The sequence below is a fragment of the Ursus americanus genome, chromosome 12 (genome assembly GCF_024610735.1).
Source record: "Ursus americanus isolate L20-20 chromosome 12, mUrsAme1.1.p, whole genome shotgun sequence".
NCBI classification, from domain to species: Eukaryota; Metazoa; Chordata; class Mammalia; order Carnivora; family Ursidae; genus Ursus; species Ursus americanus.
In genome coordinates, this window is record NC_142138.1 from 10393540 (window position 1) to 10410137 (window position 16598).

Sequence of the window (16598 nt, forward strand, 5' to 3'; positions counted from 1 at the left end):
ACATTTAGTTGTTTCTACTTTTTGGCTATTATGAATAATGCTGCTTATAAACATTGGTGTACAAATTTCTGTATGGACATGTGTTTTCATTTCTCTTGGGTGTATACCTGGGAGTAGAATTGCTGGGTCAAACAGCAACTCTGTGTTTAACTTTTTGAGTAGTTTCCAAATTGTTTCCCAAAGTGGCTGCACCATTTTTTGTTCCTTCAGCAGCATGCAAGAGTTCTAATTTCTCCACAACCTCACCAAAAGTTGCTGTTTGACTTTTTGATTATAGCCATCATGGTGGGTGTGAAGTATTTATTGTGGTTTTCATTTGCATTTCCCTAATGAGTAATCATGTTGAGCATATTTTTATGTGCTTTTGGCCATTCGTATATCTTCTTTAGAGAAAATGTCTGTTCGTATCCTTCCCATTTCTTAATTAGGTTGTCCTCTATTATTGAGTTGTAAGAGGGGCTTTTTTTTTTTTTTTAAGATTTTTAAAATTTATTTAGAGTGTGAGTGGGGGGAGGGGCAGAGGAAGAGAGAGAATCTCAAGCAGATTACATGCTGTGTGTGGAGCCCATTGTGGGGATCCATCCCATGACTCCGTGATCATTCATGACCTGAGCCAAAATCAGGAGTCAGTTGCTTAACCAACTGAGCCACTCAGGCACCCCAAGAATTGTTTGGTTTTTTTTTTAATTGAAGTATAATTGACATCATTAGGTGTATAACACAGTGATTCATTGCATATGTTACAAAATGATCAGCATGGTAAATCTAGCTACCATCTGTCACCATACAAAGCTTTTACACTATTTCTGACTATATTCCCTATGCTATACATTATGTCTCCATGTCTGTTTTCTTTAAATATTCTAGGTACGAGTCCCTGATCAGTTACTGGCTTGCAGTTATTTTCTTCCATTCTGTGAATTCTCTTTTCACTTTGCTGATAGCATCCTTCGACTCTGATGAAGCCCAGTTATTCTGTTTTTTTTTTTTATGACTTATGCTTTTGGTATCCTATCTAAAAATCCATTGCCAAATCCAAGGTCCTAAGTATTTACACCTGTATTTTCTTCTAAGAGTGTTGGTTTCTTCACCCTTACACTCTAAGGTTTTTGGTCCATTTTGAGTTTATTTTTTTATATGGCGTGAGGTGTAAAAGTCCAGCTTCATTTTTAACATGTTCTCGAAGGTTGTCCCATCACTATTTGTTGAAAAAGTCTGTTCTTTGACTATTGAATGGTCTTGGCACCCTTTTAATTTTTTAATTTTTATTTATTTTTCCTTTTTTTATTTAAAATTTTTTTTTTAAGTAGGCTCCACACTCAACATGGGGCTTGAACTCACAGCCCTGAGATCAAGAGTTGCATGCTGTATGGACTGAGTCAGCCAGGTACCCCTGGTCATCCAGGTTTTTTAAAAGGTGCCAGTGGGGTGCCTGGCTGGCTCAGTCATAAGAACATGAGACTCTTGATCTTGGGGTTGCGAGTTCAAGACCCACATTGTGTGTGGAGATTACGTAAAAATAAAATCTTTAAAAAAATATATTGGATGACCATAGAGGCACGGGTTTATTTCTTACTCTCAGTTCCGTTCCATAGAACAATATGTCTGTCCTTATGTCTGTATGACTCTGTCTTGATTATTGTTTGTTTGTAGTAAATTTTGAAATTGGAAAGTGTGAGTCTTGCAACTTTGTTCTTTTTTGGATTGTCTTAGCTATTCTGGATCCTTTCTGTTTCCATATGAATTTTAGAACCAGTTGGTCGATTTCTTTTCTTTCTTTCTTTCTTTTTTTTTTTTTTTTAGAATTTACTTACTTATTTGAGAGAGAGTGCACATGAGAGAGCATGAGCAGGGTAAGTGGCAGAGAGAGAAGCAGGCTCCCCACCAAACAGGGAGCCCGACACAGGGCTTGATCCCAGGACCCTGGGATCATGACCTGAGCCGAAGACCTCTGCTTAACCATCTCGGTGCCCCTCTCAGTTGGTCAGTTTCTACAAAGAATCCAGCTGTGGGGTGCTAGAGCCTTCTAGCTAGAGCCTTCAGCATAATGTCATAGTATTGAACACTGAAGTATTGAAATGGACATGCTTATCTTTTTCTGATCTTGGGGGAAGGAATCTAGTCTTTCACTATTAAGTATGATAGTTTTGGGGTTTTAGTAGCTGCCCTTAACAGGCTGGGGAAGTTTCCTTCTCTTTTAGTTGTTGGACATTTTCATCAGGAAAAGTGTTGGCTTTTTCTTCATATGTCAGAATGCTTATGTGGGTTTTGTCTTTTATTCTATTAATATAATGTATTATGTTAATTCCTTTTTGGATATTAATACAGTCTTGCTTTCCTGGAATAAATCCCACCTGGGCATGGTGTGTAATTCTTTTGTATGTTGCTAGATGGTTTGCTGCTATTTTGATGAGGGTTTTTTTGTGTGTGTGTTTGTGTTTTTTCTATTCTTTTCTTTCTTTCTTTTCTTTTTTTTTTTTTTAGATTTGTCCTTTACTTTAAAGGATATTGTTCTGTTATATTCTGCTTTTGTGATGTCTTTATCTGGGTTTGGCATCAGGATAATACTGAGTTGGGAGGTGTTCCCTCTTCTGTTTTTTTGGAAGAGTTTGTGAAGAATTGTTATGTATTCTTTAAATGTTTGGTAGAATTCACCAGTGAAGCCCTTGTGCCTGTTTGTGTGGGTAGGTTTTTGTTTTTGTTTTTAAAGTAATTTCTAGGCCCAGTGTGGGGACTGAACTCATAACCTCGAGATCAAGAGTTGCATGCTGTACCAAATGAGCCAGCCAGGTACTACCTGTGTGGGGAGTTTTTTTGTTTTGTTTTAAGATTTTATTTATTGGATGCCTAGGTGTCCTGACTCTTGATTTCAGCTCAGGTCATGATCTCAGGGTTGTGAGATCAAGTCCCATGTTGGGCTCAGTGCTCAGTGTGGTCTGCTTGGGTTTCTCTCTCCTCCCACTGCCCCTCCTCTCCATGGGGCATTGGAGTTTCCTTCAGGAAGTAGCTGATCGGTTCCCGCCAAATAAATAAATAAAAATCTTCAAAAAAATTTCTTTAAAAAGATTTATTTATTTGAGAGAGAGGGAGGGAGAGCGAGCACCTGTGCGCAGGGGGAGGGGCAGAGGGAGAGAACCCTGCTTTAAAAAAAATTATTTTATTTTTATTTATTTGTCAGAGAGAGAGGAAGCACGCTAGCATAAGCAGGGGGAGCAGCAGGCAGAGAGAGAAGCAGGCTCCCTACTGAGGAAGAAGCCCAATGCGGAACTTGATCCCAGGACCCTGGGATCATGACCTGAGCTGAAGGCAGATACTTAAGTGACTGAGCCATCCAGGCGCCCCTGTTTTGTTTTGTTTTGTTTTTTTTAAGATTTTATTGTAGTTTAGTTTGGTTTCCAGATTTATTTATTATTTTGGTGGGGGAGGGGCAGAGGGAGAGGGAGAGAAGCAGACTCCCAGCTGAGTGAGGAGCTGACCTTGGGGCTTGATCTCATGACCCCCGAGATCATGACCTGAGCAGAAGGCAATAATCAGATGGTTAACCAACTGAGCCACCCAGGTGTACCCCAAAATTTTATTTTTAAGTAATTGCTACATCCAGCGTGGGACTTGAATTTAGAAGCCTGAGGTCAGGAGTCGCACGCTCTACTTACTGAGCCAGCCAGGTGCCCGCATAATCTGTTTCTTCTTGCGTAGTTTTGGTAATTTGTGATATTCTTTGAACTTGTCCATTTAATTTAAATTATTTAATTAATAGGCATACAGTTGTTCTTAGTATTCCCTTATGATATTTTATTTCTATAATGTAAGTTGTTCTGTCCCTTCTCATTTATCATTCTAGTAATTTGAGTCCTCTCTCTTTTTCTTGGTCAAGCTAAAGGTTTATCAATTTTGCTGATCTTTTCAGAGAACCAGCTTTTGATTTCATTGTTCTTTTTTTCTTTATTGTCTTTTCCATTCTCCATTTCATTAATTTCCACTCTAATCTTTATTATTTTCTTCCTCCTGCTATTTTGTTTAGTTTGCCTTTTCTTTTCTCCTGTGTACTAAGGAAGAAGTTGAGGTTATTGATTTGAGATCTTCTTTTTTTTAATATAATGTGATTATATTTTCCTCAACACTGCTTTAGCTGTGTCTCATAAGTTTTTGTGTGTTGTCTTCATTCTGCATTCATCTCAAATTATTTTTGATTTCTTTCTTCCTTTTGATTTCTTCCTTGACCCATTGGGTTTTTAGGAGTGCATTGTTTAATTTTCACATACTTGCGATTTCCCCAGATTTCTTTGTTATTAATTTTTAATTTCATTTCATTGTGATTGGAGAACATAACTATGTTTTATTTCAGTTCATTTAAGTTTATTGGGATTTATTTTGTGGCTTAATATATGGTCTATATGCCGTGTGGTCTTAAGAAGAATGTGTATTTTGCTGTTACAGGGCCAGGTATTCTGAAGAGTTCTTTTTTTTTTTTTTTTTTTAAGATTTTATTTATTTGACAGAGGGAGAAAGCTAGTGAGAGAGAGAGATAGCGCGCACGCGCACAAGCAGGGGGAGCAGCAGGCAGAGGGAGAAGCAGGCTCCCCAGTGAGCAAGGAGCTATGTGGGGCTCCCCATTGAGCAAGGAGCTATGTGGGGCTCCATGCGGGGCTCCATGCGGGGTTTGATCCCAGCGCTCTGGGATCACGACCTGAGCTGAAGTCAGATACTTAACCAGCTGAGCCACCCAGGCACCCCTGAAGATTTCTGTGAGATCTAGTTGTTTGTTTGTTTGTTTGTTTTTAAAAAGATTTTATTTATTTGAGAGGAAGAGAGGGACAGCATAAGCCAGGGAGAGAGAGAGAGAGGAAGAAGCTGAAGCAGACTCCCCACTGAGCGTGGAGCCAGATGCAGGACTCCATCCTAGGACCCAAGATTATGATCTGAGCTGAAGTCAGGCACGTCACCAACTGAGCCACCCAGGCACTCCTGAGATCTAGTTGTTTATAATGTTGTTCTAATCTTCTGTTCTCTTGTTGGATCTTTGGCCTACATTGATAGTTTTGAATCCTTTTTGTTATTCATGCTAAATAGGATACACCTGTACTCTTAAGAAATTTAACAGGGAAGAAAGAAAAAAGGTGGTGGATAATTTTTTATGAGTGTGCAGGTGGGGAAGGGATAGCATGGACCTCTTGTATGCAAGAAGGAAGAAGCCAATGAAGAGGGAAACATTAAAAATTGAAGAGCTGAAAATTGATGACACAAGGTCCTGGTGGTGACTGAAGGACGAGAATTATGAGCCTGGGTGTGTAGGGTTTGCCTCAGAAGGAAGTGTAGGGTTTGCCCTGGGTGTGTAGGGTTTGCCTCAGAAGGAAGAAGTGCCGGATAACTAAAAGGAAAGTGGTGAGGGTGGGATAAGAGCCGTGTTTGATGTTGGTAGGGAGGAGTGTCATTCTGAAAGATTCTAGGTTATTTGCAGGCTGAGGGCAGGTGAGGTGATAAAGAGAAGGAAATAAAAAGATTTATTTTTCCAAGTTGAGGTTGGAGATACCCAGTTTGTAAAGTCAGTGTTTATTGAGTTACTCAGTTTATTTATGGGAGACAAAGAATACCTTTGGTGTTCAAGAATCCATAAGATAACTTCACGAGGGTACAGTTCCTACAGTTCCTACAAGAATCCATAAGATAATTCCCACGAGGCTGAAGATTGGGAACTTGCATTCTGTGGTTTAATTACGAACAACCCTCCCCCCATCAGTTTTTCCCAGTAGAGATAAGCGGTATATCAGCCCTATGTTATTAAGTTTGTATAATAATAAAGCCATTAAAGTTATAATGGCTAACACTTTGGCAGACACTATAGTAAGAACTTTTTGTATATACTATTAATCTCTCTCATTTTTTTTCCCCTCTGTTATCTCTTTTTATAGATGAAGAAACTGAGGATCAGAGAGATTAAGTAACTTTTGGTTCAAGGTGGTATAGCTCAGAAGTGGCAGTCAGGATTTGAACCAAGGCACTCTGGATCCAGAGTGGGGTTTTTTTGTTTTGTTTTTTAACTACCATGTTATCTGTGCTTTAATATGTTCACTTAATGTGTTGACTTGTTTGGCTGAAATTTTACTAGGTCACTATTTGATAACCTTTTCAAGAGACTTGTGGCAAATTTCTTACAAATAACCATGTGCTTATAGGTATTTTTACTTCTTAATTTATCAAGTCCCTACTACTCAGCAGACACTGTGCTAGGAGGTAAAGCTATGAAAATAAACCCTGAGATCTGTTCCTCTTAAGGAGTCCCTGAAAGTGCTGCTTTGTATTCTGTCCCCGCCTCCCCCCAGATTTGAAGTATTCAATTTTATTTATTTATTTTATTCTAGTTTTTAAAGTAGGCTCCATGTGCAGCGTGGGGCTTAAACTTGTTACCCTGAGATCAGGAGTCACATGTTCTGACTGAGCCAGCCGGGCACCCCTCATATTTAGTTTTAATATAAAGATGCTATATATCACCAGTTAAATAAATTTGCAAAAATTTAAGCAAAAGAAAATGCATTCTATCCTGTGTCTTTTACCCTCGGAGCACCATATATTCTTCAGAGTGAAGGCATATAGTTTAGTAAGAAAAAAAGATAAATTTTATATCTTCTAATCTCTCTGTAGATTTGATTTTTTAAAAATCAAAATTTTCTTGATTTTAAAAATCAAGATTTTTTAAAAACTATTATGTAAATATTTTGAAATGTACAATACTAGAGAAACTAAACCTCAGTATATTCAACTTAGACAATTATCAGCTCTTGGCCGATCTTGTATCATCTATACCTCTACCCACCCTTGTCCTGCCCCCACATATTTTGAAGTAAATCCTAGATATTCTGTCATTTCAACTGTAAATGTAGTTGGTGGGTGGGGACTTGGGTGTATGTGTGTGTATACATATGTGTACACATATGTGTATATATAACACTAATTTTCATTTCACACTTAAAATTCTAATATTTTTAATATTATCAAATATAGTGAGTGTTCATTTTGACTGTCTTACAACTTTTTAAAAAATTTTTATTTTTTATTTTTTTGTTTTTTAAAGATTTTATTTATTTGAGACAGAGAGCACGCATGTGCAAAAGCTGGTGTGGGGGAGTGGGGGCTGCTTCTCCTGAACCAGATTCTCCGCTGAGCGGGGTGCCCGAGGTTGGGCTGGAACCCACATGACTTGAGCTACCCAGGTGCCCCTTAATTTATTTTAGAGAGGGAGAGAGAGAGAGAGAGAGTCCTGAAGCAGGCTCCCCGCTGAGTGCGGAGCCCATAGGGCTTGAACCAGGACCCAGAGATTATGACTTGAGCTGAAATTAAGAGTTGGCTGCTAACCAACTCAGCCACCCAGGCGCCCCCCTCTTACAACTTTTAAAAACCTTTGTTTTAATTAGTATCCAGGTGAGGTCCGTATATTGTGATGGTTATGGGGTTTTTAGGCCTCTTTTAATCTACAGGCTTTCCATGTATCTCTTGTATTATTTTGCAATATGTATGCTGTATGTATATGTTTCTCTATCTTTGTGTATTTTTTAAGAATGTATTTTTTAGAGTAGTTTAGGTTTACAACCAAATTGAGAAGGAGGTACAGAGATTTCTCGTTAATTCTATCCCCACATATGCATAGCCTATCCTGTTGTCAGTATCACTCATCAGAATGGTACTTTTTTTTTTTTTTTTTTTTAACCAAGGGTGACCCTACATTTGACACATCATAATCACCCAGAGTCCATGTTTTACCTTAGGGTTCACTCTTGGTGTTGTGTATTCTATGTGTTCGGACGAAAGTATAATGACATATTCATCACTATATCAGAGTATTTTCACTACCCAAAAAGTTTTCTGTCCTCTGCATATTTATGTCTTCCTCCCATTCTTGGCAGTCACTTATCTTTATACTGTCCCCATAGTTTTGCATGTTTGGAATCATACAGTATGTAGCCTTTTCAGATTGGCTTCTTTCACTCAGTAATATGTGTTTTGCCATGTCTTTTATAGTTTAATATCTCATGTCTTTTTTTCTTTTTCTTTTTTTAAGATTTATTTATTTATTTTAGAGAGAGCAAGCACACAAGCAGGGGGAGAGGGAGAGGATCTCAAGCAGACTCCCTGCTTAGCATGGAGCCTGACTCAGGGCTGGGTCTCATGACCCTGAGCTGAAATTAAGAGTTGGCCACTTAACTGACTGAGCCACCCAGGCACCCCTAGCTCATGTCTTTTTAGTGCTGAATAATAGTCCATTGTCTGGATGTGCCACAGTTTATTCATTTACCTACTGAAGGATGTCTTGCTTCCAAGTTTTGGCAATTACGAACAAAACTGCCATAAATGTCCCTGTGCAGGTTTTTGTGTGGGCATGTTTTCACTTCCTTTAGGAATATGATTGCTAGGTCATGTGGTAAGACCTTTAGGAATATGATTGCTAGGTCATGTGGTAAGAATATGTTTAGTTTTGTAAAAAACTGACAGACTGTCTTCCAGAATGGCTTTTGTACCATTCTACATTCCCACCAGCAATGTGAGAGTTCCTGTTGCTTCACATCCTGCCCAGCTTTGGGTGTTACCAGTGTTTTGAATTTGGGCCATTCTGATAGGGGTACAGGTGTACAGTAGTGTCTGCTTGTTGTCTTAATTTGCATTTCCCTCATGACATATGATGTGGAGCATCTTTCTGTATGCTTATTTGCCATCTGTATATTGTCTTTGGTGAGGTGTTTGTTTAGGTCTCTGGCCTGTTTTTTGTTTGTTTGTTTTTAAAGATTTTATTTATTTATTTATTTGACAGAGAAGGACACAGCCAGCAAGGGAGGGAACACAAGCAGGGGGAGTGGGAGAGGAAGAAGCAAGCTCCTGGCGGAGCAGGGAGCCCGATGAGGGGCTCGATCCCAGGACCCTGGGATCACGCCCTGGGCCGAAGGCAGACGCTTAACGACTGAGCCACCCAGGTGCCCCTCTGGCCCGTTTTTAAATTGGGAAGTTTGTTTTCATTTGTTTTCTTATTGTTATGAGTTCTTTGTATACTTTGCATAAGTAATTTACCAGATATGTCTTTTATAATGATTTTCTCCCAGTCTGGCTTGTCTTTTAATTCTCTTGATATACTCTTTCACGGGGCATAAGATTTTAATTTTTTAAAATGTTGTAATTTATTTATTTGATAGAGTGTGAATGAGAGGAAGAGGGAGAGAGAACGTGAGGTGGATTCCGCACTGAGCACAGAGCCTGTCACGGGGCTCAATCCCATGACCGCAAGATCACAACCTGAGCTGAAACCAAGAGTTGGACACCCAGCCAACTAAGCCACCCAGGCACTCCAAGATTTTAACTTTAATGAAGTCCAGCTTATCAATTATTATTATTTTTTTAAATTTTATAGATTTAAGTAATCTCTAACCCTCCATGGGGCTCTGACCCATGACCCTGAGATCAAGAGTCATATGGTCTTCTAACCTAGCCAGCTAGGTGCCCCTCAATTATTTCTGTCATGAATTGGGTCTTTTTGTATCTGAAAAGCCATCACTATACCCATTGGTTTTCTCCTGTGTTATCTTCTAGGAGTTTTATAATTTTGTGTTTTACATTTAGGCGCATGATCTATTTTAATTTTTGTGAAGGGTGTTAGGTATGTGTCCAGATGTGTGGTTTTGTTTTTGTTTTTTCATGTGGATGTCCGTTTGTTCCAACATCATTCGTTGAAGATACTGTATTTGAGCTATCGAATTGCCTTTGTTCCTTTGTCAAAGATCAGTTGACAATATTTATGTGGGTCTATTTCTGGGCTCTCTCTTCTGTTCCATTCATCTTTTTCCCTATTCTTTCACCAGTACCACACTGTCTTGATTATTGTAGCTTTTATAGTAAGTCTTGAAGTTAAGTAGTGTCAGCTTTCCAAGTTCGTTCTTCTCTCTCAATACTATGTCAGCTCTTCTGGGTCTTTTGCCTTCCATTTAAACTTTAGAGTCAGCTTATTTCACAAATAAGATATTCAAAAAATAACCTGCTGGGATTTTTCTTAGGGTTGGCATTGCATCTGTAGATCAAGTTGGGAAAAACTGAGAACTTTTTCTTTAAAATTTAACTCCAATGTAGTTAATGTATAGTGTTATATTAGTTTCAGGTGTACAATTTAGTGATTCACCAGGTCCATATATCACCCAGTGCGTTCCTTAATCCCCATCACCTATTTCACACACACCCCCACCCCCGTAACCATCAGTTTGTTCTCAATCGAATCTGTTTCTTGGTTTGTCTCTCTCTCTTTTTCCCCTCTCCTCATTGTTTTGTTTCTTAAATTCCATATGAATGAACTCATGCAATATGTGTCTGTCTCTGACTGACTTAGTTCACTGAGCATTATACTCTGTAGCTCCATCCATGTTGTTGCAAGTGGTAAGATTTCATTCTTTTTTATGGCTGAATAATGGGAAAAACTGGTATCTAGATGATATTGTCTTCTTATTTGTGAACATGGAATATCTCTCCATTTATTTTTTCGTTTATTTCATTTAGCAGAGTTTTCTAATTTTCCTCATATAGATCTTGTATGTATTTTATTAGATTTATACTTAAGTATTTCATTATTTTGGGGTGCTGATGTAATGGTATGGTATTTATAGAAAGGAGTAGTGAGAGGGGATATCCTTGCCTCGTACCTGATCTTAGTGAGAAAGTTTTGACTTTCTCACCACTAAGTTTGTTAGTTGTAGATTTTTTGTAGGTAGGCTTTTCAAATTGAGGAAGTTCCTGTAGTTTATCGAGAGTTGTTATTAGGAATGAGTGTTGGATTTTGTCAAATGCCTTTTTTTTTTTTTTTTGCTTCTGTTGATCTAATCATATGATCTTTTTTCAGTCTATTGATACGATGGATTACATTAATTGATTTTTGAATGTTGAACCAGCCTTCCCATAACTGGGATAAATTCATTTGGTTGTGGTGTGGAATTCTTTTTATACATTGTTGGATTTGGTTTGCTGGTATTTTGTTGAGGATTTTTGCATCTGTGTTCATGAGATTTATTTGTCAGTATTTTCTTTTGTGATATCTGTTTGGTTTTGCTGTTTAGGCTATTGCTGGCCTCAAAGAATGAGTTAGGAAGTATGTCCTTTGAAAGAAATTGTGGAGGACTGGTATAATTTCTTCCTTCGGTGTTTGGTAGAATTCACCAGTGAACTCATCCGGACCTGGTGCTTTCTGTTTGGAAGGTTATTAATTTTTTTTTTTTAAGATTTTTTTTTTTTAATTTATTCGACAGAGATAGAGACAGCCAGCGAGAGAGGGAACACAAGCAGGGGGAGTGGGAGAGGAAGAAGCAGGCTCATAGCGGAGTAGCCTGATGTGGGGCTCGATCCCATAACGCCAGGATCACGCCCTGAGCTGAAGGCAGATGCTTAACCGCTGTGCCACCCAGGCACCCTGGAAGGTTATTAATTTTTGATTCAGTTTCTTTAATAGATAAGCCTATTCAGATAATCTGTTTCTTCTTGTGTGAGTTTTGGCAGATTATGTCTTTCAGGGAATTGGTCCATTTCATTTAGGTTATCATATTTGTGGGCATGGAGTTAGTTGTTCATAGTATTCTTTTCTTTCTTTTTTTTTTTTCTTCCTTTTCTTAGCCTTTTAATAGTCATGGGATCTAGAGTGATGTCTGCTCTTTCGTTTTTGATGCTAGTAATTTGTCTCCTCTCTTTCGTTTTTTTCAGTTAGCCTGGCTGGAGGCTAACTTTTCTTTAGTTGGTCTGATTATTATTATTTTTTTAAATTTTTATTTCTTTGACAGAGAGTGCACACAGAAGCAGGGGGGGAGAGGGAGTGGGAGAGGGAGAAGCAGGCTCCCCACTGAGCAGGGAGCCTGATGTGGGGCTCCATCCCAGGACCCTGGGATCATGACCTGAGCCGAAGGCAAATGCTTGACCTACTGAGCCACCCAGGTGCCCCAGTTATCCTGATTTTATAGATTTTTTCAAAGAACCAACTTTTGGTTTTGTTGATTTTTTTTTTCTATTGATTTCACATTTTCGATTTCATTGATTTCTGTTCTGATTATTTATTCCTTTTCTTCTGCTTACTTTGGATTTAGTTCTTTTTCTGGTTTCCTAGGTTGGAAACTTAGATGATTAATTTTAGATCTTACTTTTCTAATGTATGTATTCAGAACTATAATTTTCCCTCTAAGCGCTGCTTTCACTTTATCCCACAAATTTTGATAAGTTGTGTCTTCATGTAGTTCAAAATTTAAAATTTGAGATTTCTTCCTTGATCCATATGTTTATTTAGCAGTGTATTGTTTAATTTCCATGTGTTGGGGATTTTCCAGTTATTTTTTTCAAAGAAACCATTGTGGTTTGTTATGTAGAGTGTTTCCAGTCTGGTGCTCGCTTCGGCAGCACATATACTAAAATTGGAACGATATAGAGTGTTTCCAGTCTGGATTTTGCCATTGTTTGACAGTACTATGATTTTTGAATGTTCCTCTGATCCTTGTAATTTCTCTAAATTGGAAGTTAGCTGTAGAGGCTTGATGAGATTCAGGTTTGATGTTTTTGGTAGGGCCCAGTACTTCCTTAAGGGAGTTAATTAACTCTGGTTTTGTAATTTGTTGTTGTTGTTGTTGTTGTTGTTGTTTTTTGCCATTTATTTCCCCCCAAAGGGGGTGCACCATTCCTGGAAGTACTGCAATACCAGGTCGATGCGTGGAGTGGACGGAGCAAGCTCCTATTCCATCTCCTAATTCCAAAAATCCATTTAATATATTGTCCTCGGATAGAGGACGTATCAGATATTAAACTGATAAGAACAGATACTACACTTGATCTTAGTCAAAAGGCCGAGAAGTGATGGATTTGTAATTTTTCAATTTTGGTGGCCATAAATGAGCGTTGCCTAGATTCATTAAATCATCAGGGATTTTTGTACCTTTGACTTTTAGTATTAATTACTCTTGACCTTTCTGACATAGAGTATTTCCTTTTCCTGTTTTTTTTAAAGATTTTATTTATTTATTTGTGTGAAAGAGAAAGAGGGCAGAAGCAAGGGGAGCAGCATGCAGAGGGAAAAGCAGACTCCCCACCAAGCAAGGAGCCTGATGCGGGACTCGATCCTGGGACCCTGGGATCATGACCTGAGCCAAAGGCAGACGCTTAACTGGTTGAGCCACCCATGTGTCCTGAGTATTTCATTTTTCTCTTGTTCCCCCCCGCCCATCCCTGGTTACTCTTCCACAATTTCCTTTGTGTGCTCTTGTTTTTCTCTATGTACCTTAAGTGTTTTGCGTTCCTTGAGGTTCCATCTTGGGTACCCATCTTACTTTCAACATTCCATAGGTCTTTTTTTTGGGGGGGGGGGCTTAGCTACCACTTCTACTCTGATTCCCCAGAGTTCCCAGCACACTACTTTTATTCTAAACTTCAGAACCACAAATCCAGGGTGCATCCTGTGTATACTGTATTTCTTTTCTGGGCTACTCAGTCCTTATAGTCTTCTGGTTTTCTTCCTACCTCAGTGGCTGCTGCTGATCTGTCTCCTTATCCAGCTTCCCTTGAAAGGCAGAACAAATTAAGGTTTAAGAGTTCTGGTTCTGGTGTCAGACGGTTTGGGTTTGTACACTGTCATAACTATTAGATATATTTCCTTGGGCCAGTTACTTTAACTTTCCTGTGGTTCAACTCATCTGTAAAACATGAGTAATAATAATTCCTTCCTCATTGGGTTTTATGAGCAGTTAGAGAGTTAATATGTCTAAAATGTTTAGAACATTCAGCAGCTAGTATTTGCTATTATGACTTCTTCCTCATTCTATTGACCTTAAATGTAGATGTTTTCAGTATTTTGTCCTTGCTCCTTCTCTTAGATTCCCATATTATCCATTCCCACAGCTTTAAATACTGTCTCTATGCCAGTTAATTCCAAGTGTTTATCCTTCAGTCTCATAGGTTTAAACTTTATAGAATCTAGAATACCTCAGTTGATCTTTTGGGGAATCCTGAAGGTGGAACAATGACTCAGATCTGTGTAGAGTTGGGATGTGAGGGCTGGACCTTTATACCTCCCAACTCAGTTTTGGATATGGGTCTGCATGGGAAATGGTGTGACCTTGGGTGGGGCAACTCTTTTCAGCTGATGTCCCATAGATAAGGGCTATTAGCTGGTGGTGGTCCCAGCAGCTCTAGTAGTAAGTCCTTTGTTCCTATAAAGAATCTAGGTGTCATATTACAACATCTGCTATACTACCATTTCCCCCATCTCCAAAATGACTTGACCATCTACCTTGCTGTTCAGTCACTCAGGAGGAGTCCTTTTTCGTTTTTCCTTTTTCTCTCCTTGGTTCTACTGAAACATTTTATACCTTCAAAATATCTATCTCAAGCATTCTTTTTCCTCTTAGCTCCTATCAGCGACACCTTTCTCTTTCCTCTCCCCTGACCTCACAAGTGCCCTCCTTACCTCCACTTTTGCCCATTGACAACGGCCAGATAGCAAACAGCCCTCTTAACAGATCTGGCCACTTCTCTGTCACCCTTGAAAGGCTTCTCCTTGTACTTAGAATAAAATGTCAATTCTTGGCCCTGGTCTGCAAGATCTGACTTGTCAGATGTGGGTATCCCCTTCATCAGCTGTGCTTTAGCCACATTGGTTTCCCCTCATTTCACAGAAAAAACCATATCAGGACTTTAGCTCTTCCTTCCATTTAGAATGACAGTGACCTTTTATCTTTCACGTCCTTTAGGTCTTAGCTTAAAACAGCACCTCCTGGAACTCCTGCAGAGAGACAGAAGATTCTTATCATCCTTCTTTCCTTACCCCTGTTGCATTATGTTCTTGTTTCTTTCCTTTAGAACACTTACTACATTTTTTAAGTTTGTATTTAAATTCCAGTTATTTAACAAACAGTGTAATACTAGTTTCAGGTGTACAATTTAGTGATTTAGCACTTCATACATCACCCAGTGCTCATCACAAGTGCCCTCCTTAATCCCCATCACCTGTTTATAACCTGTCCCTCCCTGCCTCACCCCCCCATCATCATTTTGTTTTCTGTAGTTAAGACTCTGTTTTTTTTTTTCTTTTCTCTTTCCTTTTCTTTCTTTTGAGAGAGAGAGGGAGCACATTGGGACAGGGAGGGTGGAAGGACAGAGAGAGAGAGAATCCCAAGTATTCTCCCTACCCAGGGTGGAGCCTGCCGTGGGGATTGATCTCTTGCCTGAGATCAGCCAAGACCAAGATCTGGACACTCTACTGACTGAGCCACCCAGATGTCCAAAAGTCATTTTCTTGGCTTGCCTCTCACCTTCTTTTTCCCCTTTGTTTTTTTGTTTTATTTCTTAAATTCCACATGAGTGAAATCATATGTATTTGATTTTGGTATTCGTTTTTCTTGTAACTTATTTTGCTTAGCATAATACTCTGTAGCTCCATCTGTGTTATTGCAAATAGTAAGATTTCATTCTTTTTTATGGCTGAGTAATATTCCATTGTGTGCGCAGGTGTGTGTGTGTACATTTATGTATATGTGTATACATACCTCTTCTTCTTTATCCATTTATCAGTCAGTGGACACTTGGGCTATTTCTATAATTTGGCTGTTGTTGATAATGCTGCTATCAGGGTGGTGTATCCCTTTGAATTAGTTTTTGTATTCTTTGGGTAAATACCTGGTAGTGCGATTGCTGGATCATAGTTCTATTTTTAACTCACAATATATTTTTTTCTCACTGTATTTTTAATGTTAGCAGTTTTCTGCTTGTTCAGTGTTCTCCCTCTAGGGTGTAAATAAACTCTGTGTTGGGAGGAGCCATGTTTGTCTTATTCACCATTCTTAGCATTTAGCATAGCTAGCACTTCACATACAGCAATCGCTGGTATTTGTTGGATAAATGTATGAATGAATGTACTGAAATCTTCCTCAAACTCTGAAGTATAGGGACTTCTTCCTCCTGTCTTGGTAGCATAACCCAACTCAAACTGAGAAGCTGGGAATCAGCTTATGTACCTTTTTTTTTTCTCTGTTCTCACCCAGTCTGTTCAGCCACCATGTTCTGTCAGCCTTAGTTTAAACTTTATCTCGCATTATGAAAAACATTAATAATATCTTGCCCCATCTCACTCCCACCAAACACTGTCCTGATTTCTTTATAATCACATAATTGGTCTTTTTTTTTTTCTTTTTTTGTCTTAAGATTTTATTTATTTGAGAGAGAGTGCAAGCAGGGGAAGGGGTGGAGAGAGAGGGAGAAGCAGACTCCTCTGCTGAGCAGAGAGCCTGATGTGGGACTTGACCCTAGGATCCTGGGGTCATGACCTGAGTCAAAGGCAGATGCTTAACCAACTGAGCCACCCAGGTGCCCCGGTCTTTCTAAAAATATAATGACGATTTTTTTCTCCTTCAAAATTGAATTGTCCATGGGATAAAAGTCTAGGTTTCCTAGCTTTGTGTACAGGCCCCATCTGCCTTTTACCTTCCTCTCCACTTTCCTTTCTAGCTTTTACACCACTGTGTTCAGTAGTGTTGATCTACTTAGGGTCTTTTCAAATAATCTGCTGGTTTGTGTTTCCTTGTCTATGATATGTTCTTCCACCCTTCATCTTC

At 38.9% G+C, this 16598-nt stretch overlaps 1 protein-coding gene and 1 non-coding gene across 2 annotated transcripts in view; one reads left to right on the forward strand and one right to left on the reverse strand.

Annotated features, from left to right (window-relative positions):
- Positions 1-16598, forward strand: part of ZYG11A (zyg-11 family member A, cell cycle regulator) — a 70372-nt gene that overhangs the window by 16279 nt on the left and 37495 nt on the right. The gene's annotated exons all lie outside the window — the stretch shown is intronic.
- On the reverse strand, positions 12661-12851 carry LOC123793846 (U2 spliceosomal RNA). Its single transcript, XR_006780087.2, has one exon. It is a non-coding gene; the product is annotated as a U2 spliceosomal RNA (small nuclear RNA).